Here is an 18720-nt window from a genome sequence, read left to right as displayed (position 1 = left end):
GACAAAAGAAATTTATTTGAAAAAACAGTCCCCAAAACATTTCCTCTTTCACCAATTTATTGTAAGAAAAAAAATAAAGGGGTCCCACGACGACTCTGGACCGTCTAGAATATGGGGGGGAGACACTCAGGGAACGTATCCCCCATTTTCTAGGAGTGCGGACCCTTCATGTGAGGAGTGTGGGTGCAATGAATCTGCACTCACTCTCCCCGGGTCCACAGCAGCAGAGTCCATGTCGTAATGGTTGCTACCAAAGCTGCAATGCCCTGCTCATGAGGTAAGGGCATGCCTAATCAGGAGAACTACTGTAGAGGAAGCTCTGCTCACTGGTATATAGGTGCTCAGAGGTAATAATAGATAAAATTAGTGAGTAACCTCGGCACTCTATATCTCCCAGACTAAGTCAGTAAGTCACAACGGATAGTAATGCAAAATCACTCTTTATTGGTCCGTATTAAGAAAAATTTTTTTTCATAAGCATATATGTTTTTGTCCAAAACAAGTTACAAATGACGTTTCGGCCTGAGCCTTCGTCAGATTGGACTTATCTGCATGTAATCATGAAAAATGACAATAATCAGTATCACATAAGAGTGAGAGAACAATAACATAAACTCGAACAATGTAGAGGTACAATTGGGATGCAGCAAAAAAATTGCAACACAGCAAGAAATGAAACACATGATACAAATGTCATAATACAGTACAAGGACAATATAGTAATGACAAATATGGGGTCAGAGTAGACTTAGACAGCTCTGGTACGAAAGAAATGTCAATCATAAAGTAACATGTGCAGTAGGTGTAGAGCTACACTATGCATGGCAGAGCTAATGGGTAGACCGACCATAGAAAAAGTAGAGAAAAAGTGGAGAAAAAGTGGAGAATAAGTGGAACATAAGAGGAGAAAAAGTGGAGAAAAAGTGGAGAAAAAAGTGGAGAAAAAGTGGAGAAAAAGTGGAGAAAAAGTGGAGAAAAAGTGGAGATTAAGAGGAGAAAAAGTGGAGAAAAAAGTGGAGAAAAAGTGGAGAAAAAGTGGAGCATAAGTGGAGAAAAAGTGGAGAAAAAGTGGAGAAAAAGTGGAGCATAAGAGGAGAAAAAGTGGAGAAAAAAGTGGAGAAAAAGTGGAGAAAAAGTGGAGCATAAGAGGAGAAAAAGTGGAGAAAAAGTGGAGAAAAAGTGGAGAAAAAGTGGAGCATAAGAGGAGAAAAAGTGGAGAAAATGTGGAGAAAAAGTGGAGCATAAGAGGAGAAAAAGTGGAGATTAAGAGGAGAAAAAGTGGAGAAAAAGTGGAGCATAAGAGGAGAAAAAGTGGAGAAAAAGTGGAGAAAAAGTGGAGAAAAAGTGGAGCATAAGAGGAGAAAAAGTGGAGATTAAGAGGAGAAAAAGTGGAGAAAAAGTGGAGAAAAAGTGGAGAAAAAGTGGAGCATAAGAGGAGAAAAAGTGGAGAAAAAAGTGGAGAAAAAGTGGAGAAAAAGTGGAGAAAAAGTGGAGATTAAGAGGAGAAAAAGTGGAGCATAAGAGGAGAAAAAGTGGAGAAAAAAGTGGAGAAAAAGTGGAGAAAGTGGAGAAAAAAATGGAGAAAAAGTGGAGAAAAAGTGGAGAAAAAGTGGAGAATAAGAGGAGAAAAAGTGGAGAAAAAGTGGAGAAAAAGTGGAGAATAAGAGGAGAAAAAGTGGAGAATAAGTGGAGAAAAAAATGGAGAAAAAGTGGAGAAAAAGTGGAGAAAAAGTGGAGCATAAGAGGAGAAAAAGTGGAGAAAAAGTGGAGAAAAAGTGGAGCATAAGAGGAGAAAAAGTGGAGAAAAAAGTGGAGAAAAAGTGGAGAAAAAGTGGAGCATAAGAGGAGAAAAAGTGGAGAAAAAGTGGAGCATAAGAGGAGAAAAAGTGGAGAAAAAGTGGAGAAAAAGTGGAGAAAAAGTGGAGCATAAGAGGAGAAAAAGTGGAGAAAAAGTGGAGAAAAAAGTGGAGAAAAAGTGGAGAAAAAGTGGAGAAAAAGTGGCGATTAAGAGGAGAAAAAGTGGAGAAAAAGTGGAGAAAAAGTGGAGAAAAAGTGGAGAAAAAGTGGAGAAAAAGTGGAGATTAAGAGGAGAAAAAGTGGAGAAAAAAGTGGAGAAAAAGTGGAGAAAAAGTGGAGCATAAGTGGAGAAAAAGTGGAGAAAAAGTGGAGAAAAAGTGGAGAAAAAGTGGAGCATAAGAGGAGAAAAAGTGGAGAAAAAGTGGAGCATAAGAGGAGAAAAAGTGGAGAAAAAGTGGAGAAAAAGTGGAGCATAAGAGGAGAAAAAGTGGAGATTAAGAGGAGAAAAAGTGGAGAAAAAGTGGAGCATAAGAGGAGAAAAAGTGGAGAAAAAGTGGAGAAAAAGTGGAGAAAAAGTGGAGCATAAGAGGAGAAAAAGTGGAGATTAAGAGGAGAAAAAGTGGAGAAAAAGTGGAGAAAAAGTGGAGAAAAAGTGGAGAAAAAGTGGAGCATAAGAAGAGAAAAAGTGGAGAAAAAAGTGGAGAAAAAGTGGAGAAAAAGTGGAGAAAAAGTGGAGATTAAGAGGAGAAAAAGTGGAGCATAAGAGGAGAAAAAGTGGAGAAAAAAGTGGAGAAAAAGTGGAGAAAGTGGAGAAAAAAATGGAGAAAAAGTGGAGAAAAAGTGGAGAAAAAGTGGAGAATAAGAGGGGAAAAAGTGGAGAAAAAGTGGAGAAAAAGTGGAGAATAAGAGGAGAAAAAGTGGAGAATAAGTGGAGAAAAAAATGGAGAAAAAGTGGAGAAAAAGTGGAGAAAAAGTGGAGCATAAGAGGAGAAAAAGTGGAGAAAAAGTGGAGAAAAAGTGGAGCATAAGAGGAGAAAAAGTGGAGAAAAAAGTGGAGAAAAAGTGGAGAAAAAGTGGAGCATAAGAGGAGAAAAAGTGGAGAAAAAGTGGAGCATAAGAGGAGAAAAAGTGGAGAAAAAGTGGAGAAAAAGTGGAGCATAAGAGGAGAAAAAGTGGAGAAAAAGTGGAGAAAAAAGTGGAGAAAAAGTGGAGAAAAAGTGGAGAAAAAGTGGAGAAAAAGTGGAGAAAAAGTGGAGATTAAGAGGAGAAAAAGTGGAGAAAAAGTGGAGAAAAAGTGGAGCATAAGAGGAGAAAAAGTGGAGAAAAAAGTGGAGAAAACGTGGAGAAAACGTGGAGAAAAAGTGGAGAAAAAGTGGAGAAAAAGTGGAGCATAAGAGGAGAAAAAGTGGAGAAAAAGTGGAGAAAAAAGTGGAGAAAAAGTGGAGAAAAAGTGGAGAAAAAGTGGAGAAAAAGTGGAGAAAAAGTGGAGCATAAAAGGAGAAAAAGTGGAGAAAAAGTGGAGAAAAAGTGGAGAAAAAGTGGAGCATAAGAGGAGAAAAAGTGGAGAAAAAGTGGAGAAAAAAGTGGAGAAAAAGTGGAGAAAAAGTGGAGAAAAAGTGGAGAAAAAGTGGAGATTAAGAGGAGAAAAAGTGGAGAAAAAGTGGAGAAAAAGTGGAGCATAAGAGGAGAAAAAGTGGAGAAAAAAGTGGAGAAAACGTGGAGAAAACGTGGAGAAAAAGTGGAGAAAAAGTGGAGAAAAAGTGGAGAAAAAGTGGAGAAAAAGTGGAGCATAGGAGGAGAAAAAGTGGAGAAAAAAGTGGAGAAAACGTGGAGAAAAAGTGGAGAAAAAGTGGAGAAAAAGTGGAGCATAAGAGGAGAAAAAGTGGAGATTAAGAGGAGAAAAAGTGGAGAAAAAGTGGAGAAAAAGTGGAGGAAAAAGTGGAGAAAAAGTGGAGCATAAGAGGAGAAAAAGTGGAGAAAAAAGTGGAGAAAAAGTGGAGAAAAAGTGGAGAAAAAGTGGAGATTAAGAGGAGAAAAAGTGGAGCATAAGAGGAGAAAAAGTGGAGAAAAAAGTGGAGAAAAAGTGGAGAAAGTGGAGAAAAAAATGGAGAAAAAGTGGAGAAAAAGTGGAGAAAAAGTGGAGAATAAGAGGAGAAAAAGTGGAGAAAAAGTGGAGAAAAAGTGGAGAATAAGAGGAGAAAAAGTGGAGAATAAGTGGAGAAAAAAATGGAGAAAAAGTGGAGAAAAAGTGGAGAGAAAGTGGAGAAAAAAATGGAGAAAAAGTGGAACACCCTTTGGTACCTTTCATGTGGCACTAAGGGGTGCTTAGCTTTGTATTTAGCCAAAAAAAATGAAAAAAAAATGACATAGGGTTCCCCCTAGTTTTGTAGCCAGCTAGGGTAAAGCAGACGGCTGCAGCCTGCAGACCACAGCTGGCAACCTCACCTTGGCTGGTAATCCAAAACTGAGGGCACCCCACGCTGTTATTTTAAATTAAATAAATAATTGAAAAAAAAAACACGTAGGGGTCCCCCAAAATTGGATCACCAGCCAAGGTAAAGCAGACAGCTGGGGCCTGATATTCTCAGACTAGGGAGGTCCATGGTTATTGGAATCTCCCCAGCCTAAAAATAGCAGGCCGCAGCCGCCCCAGAAGTGGCGCATCCATTAGATGCGCCAATCCTGGTGCTTCGCCCCAGCTCATCCCGCGCCCTGGTGCGGTGGCAAACGGGGTAATATTTGGGGTTAATACCAGATGTGTAATGTCACCTGGCATCAAGCCCTGGGGTTGGTGAGGTCAGGCGTCTATCAGATACCCGACATCACCAACCCAGTCAGTAATAAAAAAAAAATACACGACAAACACATTTTTATTTGAAAAAACACTCCCCAAAACATTCCCTCTTTAACCAATTTATTAGATTGAAAAACAAATCCAGGTCTGGTGTAATCCAAGGGGTTGCCATGACGATGCACACTGTCCCAGTCAATGAAGAGCAGGATGTTCCCCATTGGCTGGGAGAGCAGTGCAGTGACCTGAGCTAACATCAATGGGTCAGCCCAGGTCACTGCAGGGGGGTGACAAGTGCTGCTGTCAGTGAGGTACATTACCTGCGCTGATCTCCAGCACACTGACAGCACCTGTCACTGAGCTCAATGACCGCCCGGCGCCTTCACACCAAGTATCGCGAGAGGTCCGTGACGTCACCGCTAGTCAGTCTCGGGTCGGAAGCGATAGGTGATGTGACAAGCGGCGGCCATGGAGGACAGTGACAGCGCTGAGGTCGGGATGGCGGGACTTCATCACCGCAGGTAAGCCGAGCGAGCGAGCGAGCGAGCGGGCGGGCGGGGGGGGGGGGATGTGGATGTGTGTGTGTGTGTTTGTGTATGTGTATGTATGTGTACATGCCGCGGGCAGGAGGGGGTGGAGCGAGCTGAGCGGGAAAGTGTGGGCTTCCTGCACGTAACTAAGATAAACATCGGGTTACTAACCAAAGCGCTTTGCTTGGATACCCGATGTTTATCTTGGTTACCAGCTTGTGGCAGGCTGCCAGCGATGGCTCCTGCTCACTATAGCTGTAAAAAGCCCTGCTTTTTGCTGCTAGAACCGTTCTCGAACGTATCTAGAACTATCGAGCTTTTAGCAAAAAGCTCGAGTTCTAGTTCGATCTCGAACAGCCCAAAAATCACTCGAGCCGCGAACTGGAGAACCACGAACCGCGCTCAACTCTACTCATCACATGACAAGTTAGAGTGGTTGGTGGCAACATATTGCTCATAATATAAAAAAAGCTTGTCAATTCTCTATTAAGATTGGTTCCTTTGCTTTTGATGGGCTCTCTAAGAATTAGTCAACTTTCATCGTATTTTACCTTTCACTGTGGACAGATCAAGCTTTGAGAGGTCAGTAGCTGTCTCAAAATTAGAGCAAGTTCATTAAACGAGAGAGGATATGGGGAAAAAGTGGCTGGTTAGCTCAATCGGTTAGAGCGTGGTGCTAATAATGCCAAGGTTTTGGGTTCGACCCCTGTGCTGGCCATTCCTTTGCTTTCTGTTCACATCCAGTGACTTTTGGAAAAAGATCTGTAGGTTTTATCCATCCAATGTGTAAAATTAATTTACAAACTTGAAATAACTTGCTTAGAGTAAGAGAGTGGCCATGTTACATCGTCGTTAACCTTAAAGTATGACAGAGTAACGAATTGAAGCAAAATAGAAATATAATCTATTGTATGGCCAGAGATTTCAGTTTCTAAGCGTTTTTTAAGAAGTTTTGGGCAACCGGAATTCGATATAACTGTAAATATTGACAGCTAAGTCTATCACTAATAGTAATGCAGGCAAAAACTAATCCAAGCAATGCCGTAATTTACTGGCTCATCACGTGAAAAGTTAGAGTGGTTGGTGGCAACATATTGCTCATAATATAAAAAAGCTTGTCAATTCTCATTTAAGATTGGTTCCTATGCTTTTGATGGGCTCTCTAAGAATTTGTCAACTTTCAACGTATTTTACCTTTCACTGTGGACAGATCAAGCTTTGAGAGGTCAGTAGCTGGCACAAAATTAGAGCAAGTTCATTAAAAAAGAGTAAATATGGGGAAAAAGTGGCCGGTTAGCTCAATCGGTTGGAGCGTGGTGCTAATAATGCCAAGGTTGCGTGTTCGACCCCTGTGCTGGCTATTCCTTTGGCTTTCTGTTCACATCCTGTGACTTTTGGAAAAAGATCCGTGGGTGTTATCCATCCAATGTGTAAAATTAATTTACAAACTTGAAATAACTTGCTTAGAGTAAGAGAGTGGCCATGTTACATCGTCGTTACCTGAAAGTATGACAGAGTAACGAATTGAAGCAAAATAGAAATATAATCTTTTTTATGGCCAGAGATTTCAGTTTCTAAGCGTTTTTTAAGAAGTTTTGGGCAACTGGAATTCGATATAACTGTAAATATTGACAGCTAAGTCTATCACTAATTGTAATGCAGGCAAAAACTATTCCAAGCAATGCCGTAATTTACTGGCTCATCACTTTGCAAGTTAGAGTGGTTGGTGGCTCATAATATAAAAAAAGCTTGTCAATTCTCATTTAAGATTGGTTCCTTTGCTTTTGATGGGCTCTCTAAGATTTATTCAACTTTCATCATATTTTACCTTTCACTGTGGACAGATCAAGCTTTGAGAGGTCAGTAGCTGGCTCAAAATTAGAGCAAGTTCATTAAAAGAGAGAGGATATTTGGCAAAAGTGGCCGGTTAGCTCAATCGGTTAGAGCATGGTGCTAATAACGCCAGAGTTGCGGGTTCGACCCCTGTGCTGGCCATTCCTTTGGCTTTCTGTTCACATCCAGTGATTTTTGGAAAAAGATCCGTAGGTTTTATCCATCCAATGTGTAAAATTAATTTACAAACTTGAAATAACTTGGTTAGAGTAAGAGAGTGGCCATGTTACATCGTTGTTAACCTTAAAGTATGACAGAGTAACGAATTGAAGCAAAATAGAAATATAATCTATTGTATGGCCAGAGATTTCAGTTTCTAAGCGTTTTTTAAGAAGTTTTGGGCAACTGGAATTCGATATAACTGTAAATATTGACAGCTAAGTCTATCACTAATTGTAAGGCAGGCAAAAACTAATCCAAGCGACTTGAAGCAAAATAGAAATATAATCTATTTTATGGCCAGAGATTTCAGTTTCTAAGCGTTTTTTAAGAAGTTTTGGGCAACTGGAATTCGATATAACTGTAAATATTGACAGCTAAGTCTATCACTAATTGTAATGCAGGCAAAAACTATTCCAAGCCATGCCGTAATTTACTGGCTCATCACGTGGCAAGTTAGAGTGGTTGGTGGCAACATATTGCTCATAATATAAAAAAAGCTTGTCAATTCTCATTTAAGATTGGTTCCTATGCTTTTGATGGGCTCTCTAAGAATTAGTCAACTTTCAACGTATTTTACCTTTCACTGTGGACAGATCAAGCTTTGAGAGGTCAGTAGCTGGCTCAAAATTAGAGCAAGCTCATTAAAAGAGAGTAGATATGTGGAAAAGTGGCCGGTTAGCTCAATCGGTTAGAGCGTGGTGCTAATAACGCCAAGGTTGCGGGTTCGATCCCTGTGCTGGCCATTCCTTTGGCTTTCTGTTCACATCCAGTGACTTTTCGAAAAAGATCCGTGGGTGTTATCCATCCAATGTGTAAAATTAATTTACAAACTTGAAATAACTTGCTTAGAGTAAGAGAGTGGCCATGTTACATCGTCGTTACCTGAAAGTATGACAGAGTAACAAATTGAGGCAAAATAGAAATATATACTTATTTATGGCCAGAGATTTCAGTTTCTAAGCGTTTTTTAAGAAGTTTTGGGCAACTGGAATTCGATATAATTGTAAATATTGACAGCTAAGTCTATCACTAATTGTAATGCAGGCAAAAACTAATCCAAGCGAATTGAAGCAAAATAGAAATATAATCTTTTTTATGGCCAGAGATTTCAGTTTCTACGTGTTTTTTAAGAAGTTTTGGGCAACTGGAATTCGATATAACTGTAAATATTGACAGCTAAGTCTATCACTAATTGTAATGCAAGCAAAAACTATTCCAAGCAATGCCGTAATTTACTGGCTCATCACGTGGCAAGTTAGAGTGGTTGGTGGCAACATATTGCTCATAATATAAAAAAGCTTGTCAATTTTCATTTAAGATTAGTTTCTTTGCTTTTGATGGGCTCTCTAAGAATTAGTCAACTTTCAACGTATTTTACCTTTCACTGTGGACAGATTAAGCTTTTAGAAGTCAGTAGCTGGCTCAAAGTTAGAGCAAGTTCATTAAAAGAGAGAGGATATAGGGCAAAGGTGGCTGGTTAGCTCAATCGGTTAGAGCATGGTGCTAATAACGCCAAGGTTGCGGGTTTGACCCCTGTGCTGGCCAATCCTTTGGCTTTCTGTTCCCATCCAGTGAATTTTGGAAAAAGATCCGTGGGTGTTATCCATCCAATGTGTAAAATTAATTTACAAACTTGAGATAACTTGCTTAGAGTAAGAGAGTGGCCATGTTACATCGTCGTTACCTGAAAGTATGACAGAGTAACAAATTGAAGCAAAATAGAAATATATACTTTTTTATGGCCAGAGATTTCAGTTTCTAAGCGTTTTTTAAGAAGTTTTGGGCAACTGGAATTCGATATAACTGTAAATATTGACAGCTAAGTCTATTACTAATTGTAATGCAGGCAAAAACTATTCCAAGCAATGCCGTAATTTACTGGCTCATCACGTGGCAAGTTAGAGTGGTTGGTGGCAACATATTGCTCATAATATAAAAAAGCTTGTCAATTTTCATTTAAGATTGGTTCCTTTGCTTTTGATGGGCTCTCTAAGAATTAGTCAACTTTCAACGTATTTTACCTTTCACTGTGGACAGATCAAGCTTTTAGAGGTCAGTAGCTGGCTCAAAATTAGAGCAAGTTCATTAAAAGAGAGAGGATATGGGGCAAAAGTGGCCGGTTAGCTCAATCGGTTAGAGCATGGTGCTAATAACGCCAAGGTTGCAGGTTCAACCCCCGTGCTGGCAATTCCTTTGGCTTTCTGTTCACATCCAGTGACTTTTGGAAAAAGATCCGTAGGTTTTAACCATCCAATGTGTAAAATTAATTTACAAACTTGAAATAACTTGGTTAGAGTAAGAGAGTGGCCATGTTACATCGTCGTTAACCTTAAAGTATGACAGAGTAACGAATTGAAGCAAAATAGAAATATAATCTATTGTATGGCCAGAGATTTCAGTTTCTAAGCGTATTTTAAGAAGTTTTGGGCAACTGGAATTCGATATAACTGTAAATATTGACAGCTAAGTCTATCACTAATTGTAATGCAGGCAAAAACTAATCCAAGCGACTTGAAGCAAAATAGAAATATAATCTATTGTATGGCCAGAGATTTCAGTTTCTAAGCGTTTTTTAAGAAGTTTTGGGCAACTGGAATTCAATTTAACTGTAAATATTGACAGCTAAGTCTATCACTAATTGTAATGCAGGCAAAAACTATTCCAAGCAATGCCGTAATTTACTGGCTCATCACGTGGCAAGTTAGAGTGGTTGGTGGCAACATATTGCTCATAATATAAAAAAGCTTGTCAATTCTCATTTAAGATTGGTTCCTTTGCTTTTGATGGGCTCTCTAACAATTAGTCAACTTTCAACGTATTTTACCTTTCACTGTGGACAGATCAAGCTTTGAGAGGTCAGTAGCTGGCTCAAAATTAGAGCAAGTTCATTAAAAGAGAGAGGATATGGTGCAAAAGTGGCCGGTTAGCTCAATCGGTTAGAGCGTGGTGCTAATAACGCCAAGGTTGCGAGTTCGACCCACGTGCTGGCAATTCCCTTGGCTTTCTGTTCACATCCAATGACTCTTGGAAAAAGATCCGTAGGTTTTATCCATCCAATGTGTAAAATTAATTTACAAACTTGAAATAACTTGCTTAGAGTAAGAGAGTGGCCATGTTACATCGTCGTTAACCTTGAAGTATGACAGAGTAACGAATTGAAGCAAAATAGAAATATAATCTATTGTATGGCCAGAGATTTCAGTTTCTAAGCGTTTTTTAAGAAGTTTTGGGCAACCGGAATTCGATATAACTGTAAATATTGACAGCTAAGTCTATCACTAATAGTAATGCAGGCAAAAACTAATCCAAGAAATGCCGTAATTTACTGGCTCATCACGTGAAAAGTTAGAGTGGTTGGTGGCAACATATTGCTCATAATATAAAAAAGCTTGTCAATTCTCATTTAAGATTGGTTCCTATGCTTTTGATGGGCTCTCTAAGAATTTGTCAACTTTCAACGTATTTTACCTTTCACTGTGGACAGATCAAGCTTTGAGAGGTCAGTAGCTGGCTCAAAATTAGAGCAAGTTCATTAAAAAAGAGTAAATATGGGGTAAAAGTGGCCGGTTAGCTCAATCGGTTGGAGCGTGGTGCTAATAATACCAAGGTTGCGTGTTCAACCCCCGTGCTGGCTATTCCTTTGGCTTTCTGTTTACATCCTGTGACTTTTGGAAAAAGATCCGTGGGTGTTATCCATCCAATGTGTAAAATTAATTTGCAAACTTGAAATAACTTGCTTAGAGTAAGAGAGTGGCCATGTTACATCGTCGTTACCTGAAAGTATGACAGAGTAACGAATTGAAGCAAAATAGAAATATAATCTTTTTTATGGCCAGAGATTTCAGTTTCTAAGCGTTTTTTAATAAGTTTTAGGCAACTGGAATTCGATATAACTGTAAATATTGACAGCTAAGTCTATCACTAATTGTAATGCAGGCAAAAACTATTCCAAGCAATGCCGTAATTTACTGGCTCATCACTTTGCAAGTTAGAGTGGTTGGTGGCTCATAATATAAAAAAAGCTTGTCAATTCTTATTTAAGATTGGTTCCTTTGCTTTTGATGGGCTCTCTAAGATTTATTCAACTTTCATCATATTTTAACTTTCACTGTGGACAGATCAAGCTTTGAGAGGTCAGTAGCTGGCTCAAAATTAGAGCAAGTTCATTAAAAGAGAGAGGATATTTGGCAAAAGTGGCCGGTTCGCTCAATCGCTTAGAGCGTGGTGCTAATAACGCCAAGGTTGCGGGTTCGACCACTGTGCTGGTCATTCCCTTGGCTTTCTGTTCACATCCAGTGATTTTTGGAAAAAGATCCGTAGGTTTTATCCATCCAATGTGTAAAATTAATTTACAAACTTGAAATAACTTGGTTAGAGTAAGAGAGTGGCCATGTTACATCGTTGTTAACCTTAAAGTATGACAGAGTAACGAATTGAAGCAAAATAGAAATATAATCTATTGTATGGCCAGAGATTTCAGTTTCTAAGCGTTTTTTAAGAAGTTTTGGGCAACTGTAATTCGATATAACTGTAAATATTGACAGCTAAGTCTATCACTAATTGTAATGCAGGCAAAAACTAATCCAAGCGACTTGAAGCAAAATAGAAATATAATCTATTTTATGGCCAGAGATTTCAGTTTCTAAGCGTTTTTTAAGAAGTTTTGGGCAACTGGAATTCGATATAACTGTAAATATTGACAGCTAAGTCTATCACTAATTGTAATGCAGGCAAAAACTATTCCAAGCAATGCCGTAATTTACTGGCTCATCACGTGGCAAGTTAGAGTGGTTGGTGGCAACATATTGCTCATAATATAAAAAAAAGCTTGTCAATTCTCATTTAAGATTGGTTCCTTTGCTTTTGATGGGCTCTCTAAGATTTATTCAACTTTCATCGTATTTTACCTTTCACTGTGGACAGATCAAGCTTTGAGAGGTCAGTAGCTGGCTCAAAATTAAAGCAAGTTCATTAAAAGAGAGAGGATACGGGGCAAAAGTGGCTGGTTAGCTCAATCGGTTAGAGCATGGTGCTAATAACGCCAAGGTTGTGGGTTCGACCCCTGTGCTGGCCAATCCTTTGACTTTCAGTTCCCATCCAGTGACCTTTGGAAAAAGATCCGTGGGTGTTATCCATCCAATGTGTAAAATTAATTTACAAACTTGAAATAACTTGCTTAGAGTAAGAGAGTGGCCATGTTACATCGTCGTTACTTGAAAGTATGACAGAGTAACAAATTGAAGCAAAATAGAAATATTTACTTTTTTATGGCCAGAGATTTCAGTTTCTAAGCGTTTTTTAAGAAGTTTTGGGCAATTGGAATTCGATATAACTGTAAATATTGACAGCTAAGTCTATCACTAATTGTAATGCAGGCAAAAACTAATCCAAGCGAATTGAAGAAAAATAGTAATATAATCTTTTTTATGGCCAGAGATTTCAGTTTCTAAGCGTTTTTTAAGAAGTTTTGGGCAACTGGAATTCGATATAACTGTAAATATTGACAGCTAAGTCTATCACTAATTGTAATGCAGGCAAAAACTATTCCAAGCAATGCCGTAATTTACTGGCTCATCACGTGGCAAGTTAGAGTGGTTGGTGGCAACATATTGCTCATAATATAAAAAAGCTTGTCAATTTTCATTTAAGATTAGTTCCTTTGCTTTTGATGGGCTCTCTAAGAATTAGTCAACTTTCAACGTATTTTACCTTTCACTGTGGACAGATCAAGCTTTTAGAGGTCAGTAGCTGGCTCAAAATTAGAGCAAGTTCATTAAAAGAGAGAGGATATGGGGCAAAAGTGGCTGGTTAGCTCAATCGGTTAGAGCATGGTGCTAATAACGCCAAGGTTGCGGGTTTGACCCCTGTGCTGGCCAATCCTTTGGCTTTCTGTTCCCATCCAGTGACTTTTGGAAAAAGATCCGTAGGTTTTAACCATCCAATGTGTAAAATTAATTTACAAACTTGAAATAACTTGGTTAGAGTAAGAGAGTGGCCATGTTACATCGTCGTTAACCTTAAAGTATGACAGAGTAACGAATTGAAGCAAAATAGAAATATAATCTATTCTATGGCCAGAGATTTCAGTTTCTAAGCGTTTTTTAAGAAGTTTTGGGCAACTGGAATTCGATATAACTGTAAATATTGACAGCTAAGTCTATCACTAATTGTAATGCAGGCAAAAACTAATCCAAGCGACTTGAAGCAAAATAGAAATATAATCTATTGTATGGCCAGAGATTTCAGTTTCTAAGCGTTTTTTAAGAAGTTTTGGGCAACTGGAATTCGATTTAACTGTAAATATTGACAGCTAAGTCTATCACTAATTGTAATGCAGGCAAAAACTATTCCAAGCAATGCCGTAATTTACTGGCTCATCACGTGGCAAGTTAGAGTGGTTGGTGGCAACATATTGCTCATAATATAAAAAAAGCTTGTCAATTCTCATTTAAGATTGGTTCCTTTGCTTTTGATGGGCTCTCTAAGATTTATTCAACTTTCATCGTATTTTACCTTTCACTGTGGACAGATCAAACTTTGAGAGGTCAGTAGCTGGCTCAAAATTAGAGCAAGTTCATTAAAAGAGAGAGGATATGGGCCAAAATTGGCCACATAGCTCAATCGGTTAGAGTGTGGTGCTAATAACGCCAAGGTTGCGAGTTCGACCCCCGTGCTGGCCATTCACTTGGCTTTCTGTTCAAATCCAGTGAATTTTGGAAAAAGATTCGTAGGTTTTATCCATACAATGTGTAAAATTAATTTACAAACTTGAAATAACTTGCTTAGACTAAGAGAGTGGCCATGTTACATCGTCGTTAACCTTAAAGTATGACAGAGTAACGAATTGAAGCAAAATAGAAATATAATCTATTTTATGGCCAGAGATTTCAGTTTCTAAGCATTTTTTAAGAAGTTTTGGGCAACTGGAATTCGATATAACTGTAAATATTGACAGCTAAGTCTATCACTAATTGTAATGCAGGCAAAAACTATTCCAAGCAATGCCGTAATTTACTGGCTCATCACGTGGCAAGTTAGAGTGGTTGGTGGCAACATATTGCTCATAATATAAAAAAAGCTTGTCAATTCTCATTTAAGATTTGTTCCTATGCTTTTGATGGGCTCTCTAAGAATTAGTTAACTTTCAACGTATTTTACCTTTCACTGTGGACAGATCAAGCTTTGAGAGGTCAGTAGCTGGCTCAAAATTAGAGCAAGTTCATTAAAAGAGAGAGGATATGTGGCAAAAGTGGCCGGTTAGCTCAATCGGTTAGAGCGTGGTGCTAATAACGCCAAGGTTGCGGGTTCGACCCCCGTGCTGGCCATTCCTTTGGCTTTCTGTTCACATCCAGTGACTTTTGGAAAAAAATCTGTAGGTTTTATCCATCCAATGTGTAAATTTAATTTACAAACTTGAAATAACTTTCTTAGAGTAAGAGAGTGGCGATGTTACATCGTCGTTAACCTTAAAGTATGACAGAGTAACGAATTGAAGCAAAATAGAAATATAATCTATTGTATGGCCAGAGATTTCAGTTTCTAAGCGTTTTTTAAGAAGTTTTGGGCAACTGGAATTCGATATAACTGTAAATATTGACAGATAAGTCTATCACTAATTGTAATGCAGGCAAAAACTAATCCAAGCAATGCCGTAATTTACTGGCTCATCACGTGACAAGTTAGAGTGGTTGGTGGCAACATATTGCTCATAATATAAAAAAAGCTTGTCAATTCTCATTTAAGATTGGTTCCTTTGCTTTTGATGGGCTCTCTAAAAATTAGTCAACTTTCAACGTATTTTACCTTTCACTGTGGACAGATCAAGCTTTGAGAGGTCAGTAGCTGGCTCAAAATTAGAGCAAGTTCATTAAAAGAGAGAGGATGTGGGGCAAAAGGGGCCGGTTAGTTCAAACGGTTAGAGCGTGGTGCTAATAACGCCAAGGTTGCGGGTTCGACCCCCGTGCTGGCCATTTTTTTTTTTGGCTTTCTGTTCACATCCAGTGACTTTTCGAAAAAGATCCGTAGGTTTTATCCATCCAATGTGTAAAATTAATTTACAAACTTGAAATAACTTGGTTAGAGTAAGAGAGTGGCCATGTTACATCGTCGCTAACCTTAAAGTATGACAGAGTAACGAATTGAAGTAAAATAGAAATATAATGTATTGTATGGCCAGAGATTTCAGTTTCTAAGCATTTTTTAAGAAGTTTTGGGCAACTGGAATTCGATTTAACTGTAAATATTGACAGCTAAGTCTATCACTAATTGTAATGCAGGCAAAAACTAATCCAAGCAATTACGTAATTTACTGGCTCATCACATGACAAGTTAGAGTGGTTGGTGGCAACATATTGCTCATAATATAAAAAAAGCTTGTCAATTCTCTATTAAGATTGGTTCCTTTGCTTTTGATGGGCTCTCTAAGAATTAGTCAACTTTCATCGTATTTTACCTTTCACTGTGGACAGATCAAGCTTTGAGAGGTCAGTAGCTGGCTCAAAATTAGAGCAGGTTCATTAAAGGAGAGAGGATATGGGGAAAAAGTGGCTGGTTAGCTCAATCGGTTAGAGCGTGGTGCTAATAATGCCAAGGTTTTGGGTTCGACCCCTGTGCTGGCCATTCCTTTGCTTTCTGTTCACATCCAGTGACTTTTGGAAAAAGATCTGTAGGTTTTATCCATCCAATGTGTAAAATTAATTTACAAACTTGAAATAACTTGCTTAGAGTAAGAGAGTGGCCATGTTACATCGTCGTTAACCTTAAAGTATGACAGAGTAACGAATTGAAGCAAAATAGAAATATAATCTATTCTATGGCCAGAGATTTCAGTTTCTAAGCGTTTTTTAAGAAGTTTTGGGCAACTGGAATTCGATATAACTGTAAATATTGACAGCTAAGTCTATCACTAATTGTAATGCAGGCAAAAACTAATCCAAGCGAATTGAATCAATATAGAAATATAATCTATTTTATGGCCAGAGATTTCAGTTTCTAAGCGTTTTTTAAGAAGTTTTGGGCAACTGGAATTTGATATAACTGTAAATATTGACAGCTAAGTCTATCACTAATTCTAATGCAGGCAAAATCTAATCCAAGCAATGGCGTAGTTTACTGGCTCATCGCGTGACAAGTTAGAGTGGTTGGTGGCAACATATTGCTCATAATATAAAAAAAGCTTGTCAATTTTCATTTAAGATTGGTTCCTATGCTTTTGATGGGCTCTCTAAGAATTATTCAATTTTCAACGTATTTTACCTTTCAATGTGGACAGATCAAGCTTTGAGAGGTCAGTAGCTGGCTCAAAAATAGAGCAAGTTCATTAAAAGAGAGAGGATATGGAGCAAAAGTGGCCGATTAGCTCAATCGGTCAGAGCATGCTGTCAATAACGCCAAGGTTGCGGGTCCAACCCCTGTGCTGGCTATTCCTTTGGCTTTCTGTTCACATCCAGTGACTTTTGGAAAAAGATATGTAGGTTTTATCCATCCAATGTGTAAAATTAATTTACAAACTTGAAAAAACTTGCTTAGAGTAAGAGAGTGGCCATGTTACATCGTCGTTAACCTTAAAGTTTGACAGAGTAACGAATTGAAACAAAATAGAAATATAATCTATTTTATGGTCAGAGATTTCAGTTTCTAAGCGTTTTTTAAGAAGTTTTGGGCAACTGGAATTCGATAGAACTGTAAATATTGACAGCTAAGTCTATCACTAATTGTAATGCAGGCAAAAACTAATCCAAGCAATGGCGTAATTTACTGGCTCACCACGTGACAAGTTAGAGTGGTTGATGGCAACATATTGTTCATAATATAAAAAAAGCTTGGCAATTCTCTTTTAAGATTGGTTCCTTTGCTTTTGATCGGCTCTCTAAGAATTATTCAACTTTCATCATTTTTTACGTTTCACTGTGGACAGATCAAGCTTTGAGAGGTCAGTAGCTGGCTCAAAATTAGAGCAAGTTCATTAAAAGAGAGAGGATATTGCACAAAAGTGGCTGGTTAGCTCAATCTGTTAGAGCGTGGTGCTAATAACGCCAAGGTTGCGGGTTCGACCACTGTGCTGGCCATTCCTTTGGCTTTCTGTTCACATCCAGTGACTTTTGGAAAAAGATCTGTAGGTTTTATCTATCCAATGTGTAAAATTAATTTACAAACATGAAATAAATTGCTTAGAGTAAGAGAGTGGCCATGTTACATCGTCGTTAACCTTAAAGTATGACAGAGTAACGAATTGAAGCAAAATAGAAATATAATCTATTTTATGGACAGAGATTTAAGTTTCTAAGCATTTTTTAAGAAGTTTTGGGCAACTGGAATTCGATATAACTGTAAATATTGACAGCTAAGTCTATCACTAATTGTAATGCAGGCAAAAACTAATCCAAGCAATGGCGTAATTTACTGGCTTATCACGTGACAAGTTAGAGTGGTTGGTGGCAACATATTGCTCATAATACAAAAAAGCTTGTCAATTCTCTTTTAAGATTGGTTCCTTTGCTTTTGATGGGCTCTCTAAGAATTATTCAACTTTCACATATTTTACCTTTCACTGTGGACAGATCAAGCTTTGAGAGGTCAGTAGCTGGCTCAAAGTTAGAGCAAGTTCATTAAAAGAGAGAGGATACGGCAGAAAAGTGACCGGTTAGCTCAATCAGTTAGAGCGTGGTGCTAATAACGCCAAGGTTGCGAGTTCAACCACTGTGCTGGCCGTTCCTTTGGCTTTCTGTTTACATCCAGTGACTTTTGGATAAAGATCTGTAGGTTTTATCCATCCAATGTGTAAAATTAATTTACAAACTTGAAATAACTTGCTTAGAGTAAGAGAGTGGCCATGTTACATCGTCGTTAACCTTAAAGTATGACAGAGTAACGAATTGAAGCAAAATAGAAATATAATCTATTTTATGGCCAGAGATTTCAGTTTCTAAGCGTTTTTTAAGAAGTTTTGGGCAACTGGAATTCGATATAACTGTAAATATTGACAGCTAAGTCTATCACTAATTGTAATGCAGGCAAAAACTAATCCAAGCTAATTGAAGCAAAATAGAAATATAATCTATTTTATGGCCAGAGATTTCAGTTTCTAAGCGTTTTTTAAGAAGTTTTGGGCAACTGGAATTCGATATAACTGTAAATATTGACAGCTAAGTCTATCACTAATTGTAATGCAGGCAAAAACAAATCCAAGCGAATTGAAGCAAAATAGAAATATAATCTATTGTATGGCCAGAGATTTCAGTTTCTAAGCGTTTTTTAAGAAGTTTTGGGCAACTGGAATTCGATATAACTGTAAATATTGACAGCTAAGTCTATCACTAATTGTAATGCAGGCAAAAACTAATCCAAGCATTGGCGTAGTTTACTGGCTCATCACGTGACACGTTAGAGTGGTTGGTGGCAACATATTGCTCATAATATAAAAAAAGCTTGTCAATTCTCCTTTAAGATTGGTTCCTTTGCTTTTGATGGGCTCTCTAAGAATTATTCAACTTTTAACGTATTTTACCTTTCACTGTGGACAGATCAAGCTTTGAGAGGTCAGTAGCT

The 18720-nt window shown here is 38.2% G+C and overlaps 2 non-coding genes across 2 annotated transcripts; both read left to right on the top strand.

Moving 5' to 3' along the window:
* The first annotated feature begins 7842 nt into the window (after positions 1-7842).
* On the top strand, positions 7843-7916 carry TRNAI-AAU (transfer RNA isoleucine (anticodon AAU)). The gene has a single exon. It is a non-coding gene; the product is annotated as a tRNA-Ile (tRNA).
* Positions 7917-14424: 6508 nt separating this feature from the next.
* On the top strand, positions 14425-14498 carry TRNAI-AAU (transfer RNA isoleucine (anticodon AAU)). Its single transcript has one exon. It is a non-coding gene; the product is annotated as a tRNA-Ile (tRNA).
* The last annotated feature ends 4222 nt before the right edge of the window (positions 14499-18720 follow it).

Source organism: Anomaloglossus baeobatrachus, chromosome 4 (genome assembly GCF_048569485.1).
Source record: "Anomaloglossus baeobatrachus isolate aAnoBae1 chromosome 4, aAnoBae1.hap1, whole genome shotgun sequence".
NCBI classification, from domain to species: domain Eukaryota; kingdom Metazoa; phylum Chordata; class Amphibia; order Anura; family Aromobatidae; genus Anomaloglossus; species Anomaloglossus baeobatrachus.
Note: the sequence above shows the minus strand (reverse complement) of the source record. Positions and strands in the feature narration are given on the sequence as shown.